Source organism: Vanessa cardui, chromosome 3 (assembly GCF_905220365.1).
Source record: "Vanessa cardui chromosome 3, ilVanCard2.1, whole genome shotgun sequence".
NCBI classification, from domain to species: domain Eukaryota; kingdom Metazoa; phylum Arthropoda; class Insecta; order Lepidoptera; family Nymphalidae; genus Vanessa; species Vanessa cardui.
This window is the reverse complement of record NC_061125.1, coordinates 15477167-15480536: the sequence shown is the minus strand read 5'-3', so window position 1 is coordinate 15480536 and position 3370 is coordinate 15477167. Positions and strand designations below refer to the sequence as shown.

Genomic DNA, 3370 nt, shown 5'->3' with positions numbered 1-3370 from the left:
CTTGGTGGATTCACGTGTGGCGGAATTTCGTTGAGATTAGATACATGCAGGTTCATTTCGATGTTTTCCTTTCCTGTCGAACTCGAAATGATAAACACAAATCAAGTTCACGAATTGTGCTCGCCTGGGTTTAAGCCCGCGATCATCGTTTAAGATATGCGCGCTTTAACCACTGAGCCTTATAATGTAGTGTAGACCCAGCTTCAGATAAACAGGAACATCAAATAATTAACAATATTTAATATTGTTTACAGTATTTATTAATACAATTTTCTTTACAATCATCCATTATCTTTCGTATTTAAAGCCAGATTTCCAATTCCCATGTCAAATTTTATAATATTCTATTTCTACTTTTATTTATAAAAATGTCAAACCAAAAAGTATTCATTACATTTATATAATTCTGTGACTGAATATAACTTAACAGCTAGAAGTTATACAACCTTTAATGATTATTTATAAATATTATATTTAAAATACTTTATAGGCTTACAGTAGTTACGTCAATCCCCGATTTTGGTGTAAAGCCGAGTGGATAACTAAGTTATAAATTCAAAGCTGTCACTGATACAACTAGATCAAATAGAGAACTTCTGAAATGAAATACATAGAAATAATTTTATCATTTATTTGTCATAGAATTTCATAACATTTCTATCTTTAAAAGGAATATTTAAGAATACAAAAAGTATTATTTAATGTTGACAGGCGTTTCATAGTTACATTAATATTAAAATACATTTGTTTTGATTTGATATTCTTTGTGAGGTTTGATCTAAACATTTAATAAGTCTTTACAATTGTAAAATTATCAGACTGTAAATTTCGCAACGCTGGGCTAAGGTCTCTTGTTCTTTATGAGACAGATTGAAGATTATTTCACCACGTTGACTCATTGCAGGTACCCATCAACCTTCTACATTCATTGTATTAATTTCTATATATTATGTATATCATTAAATTTTTATAAGTAAAGAAAAATATTGTGAATTTTCTCTTATGTTCTTAATATTCGATAAACATAACCCTAAAAAAATATTTAAATGCTAGGCGTTATTAAAAGTGGCGGCCATGGGGTGGAGGGTGATGGTGCGGGGGTCCGTGGTGGTGTGAGGGTCCGTGGTGGTGAGGTGGGCCGTGGTGGTGGGGCGGTCCGTGGTGATGCGGCGGCCCGTGGTGATTTGGCGGTGGCGGTCCGAAGTAGTGGGGCGGCGGGCCATGGTGTGGTGGCGGTGGTGGATGGTGAGGTGGAGGCGGTGGGTGGTGCGGCCCGTGGTGGCTATGTGGAGAGCCGGGAGGTGACATAGCTGTGTAATAATAGATGATAACAGTCAAATATACTTTTTTATAACAAATAATGTACGACTTTAGAGAACCTTTGTTTATATTCAAGGCAAATGTTTACAAAGCGTTGCTAGACAATAGACTACACACAAAGACAACAAGTACTTATAAATACTGTATAATAAAAAACAGCTTATTTTATTTGGCGCCCACATGTAAACATACCCACACATAGACAGATAAAGGTACTAACAGCATCCTTGCATAGTACGTCATTTAGACGGCCCGGAGATTAATCATTGATGGACTGATTGATTCGCGGTCAAACAAAAAATATCGATTACTTTAGATTAATTTTCTTAGACATACTCCACGATGAAACTAGTTTTTGAGTAAAATATCAGTATTATTTTAATAAACGTTAAGTAAAGTAGCTCGTAATAAAATATTTTGTGTACAACTGTGGGTGTCGTGTAGAAGGCTCTAGGCAGCGTTAGTCTCAAGGACATTTTCCCTTTACGTAGGTAGACATTTCGTTAGCATTAATGAAATAACGTATATTGATTATTTGTCTACTAATAAAGTATGTCAAGTCTTTTGTAAAACCAAAAAGGGAAGTCTTTTTCTAGTGCAGTGATGTGCCTGTTGATTTGAAAATGAGATAACTAATTGAATTTTCATAAATTAATCCAGACGATAATCACAATTACCTAAATGGTCAGGTAAATCATTTCAGCACCAATAACAACTGTAAATTCCCACTGCTGGGCTAAAGGCCTCATCTCCCTTTGAGGAGAAGGTTTGGAACATATTCCACCACATTGTTCCAATGCGGGTTGATGGAATACACATGTGGCAGAATTTCTATGAAACTTTTCACATGCAGGTTTCCTCACGATGTTTTCCTTCACCGCTGAGCACGAGATGAATTATACAGACAAATGAAGCACATGAAACAGTGGTGCTTGCCTAGGTTTGAACCGCAATCATCAGTTAAGATGCACGCGTTCTAACCACAGGGCCATCTCGACTCCACCAATAAAAAGACAATGATAAAGATCTGAAGATTTAACAGACGCTTTAAGTGGATGGATAATGGATCATCCATTTATGAAACAGCATGCAGGTACCTATTGGCCATAGGCATCTTCATCATCATCAAACATAGTTGGTGCCGCATTGATGTAACGTAAGGAATGGTCATTATTTGGCGGGGGTGACCATTTACCATTAAATGGCCGAATTTCACAATTGCTTAGCAATTACATAATAATTCGTCACCGGAATATAAGATAAATTTGCCCAAAATATGACAGTATAAAAAGACTTTATTACCTGCAATTGACTTCGCAAACACGAATTTAACGATGAAAATTAAATCACACTTGCTTGATTATCAAACATTCGATACTGTCAGGTTTTCTGGTTCCAGTGTTTGTTTTATTGATTAAAATTTTATCGCAGTATCGATATCGCAGATACGATAAGAGCTCGTCATTAATTGGAAAAACCTTTGGTAGGTTATTATGCATTTTATCTTATCTATGAAAGGGTATTGTTGATATACGTGTATATGTTTGCACACATGTATGTGTTTATGTGTGGTTTAGTTTGGGAAAATTTCAAAAGATGTCAGTAGTGTGATTGTAAGAATTCATTTTAATAATAAATGTTGATAGCGGACCTACGGTGATACGCCTTTTTGATACGTGTATCGAATAAACTTTATAATTAATGTAATTAATATCGCATATTACATCCTGATATTTTAACTTGCGTTCTGCGTGTTTCGAATTTCTTTGCACAGAATACTTTTACTCGAGTTGAACTATGGTAAGTTAAACTTGTGCAAAAATATTAAGAATAAAGTGTTTCTGTTTGACAAAGAAGTCTAACAAAGAGTTGTATTGAAATATAATAGAGAATCAATAAAACTATTATATGTTATAGATGAAGACAATCGCATGCCCTCTTTCTTTGTGAAGTTTCAGTGTCTTTTCCACCACGCTGCTAAAGTGCTGGTAGATTTTTCACATGGATCAGTGTATGTAAGATTTCTCACGATGTTTTGCCGCTGAGTACG

The 3370-nt window shown here is 35.2% G+C and overlaps 1 long non-coding RNA gene across 1 annotated transcript; it reads right to left on the bottom strand.

Moving 5' to 3' along the window:
* Positions 1–242: 242 nt before the first annotated feature.
* Positions 243–2718, bottom strand: LOC124543671. The gene is made up of 2 exons (XR_006967487.1): positions 2623–2718; positions 243–1310 (listed from the first exon to the last, which is right to left on the bottom strand). It is a non-coding gene; the product is annotated as an uncharacterized LOC124543671 (long non-coding RNA).
* Between the last annotated feature and the right edge of the window lie 652 nt (positions 2719–3370).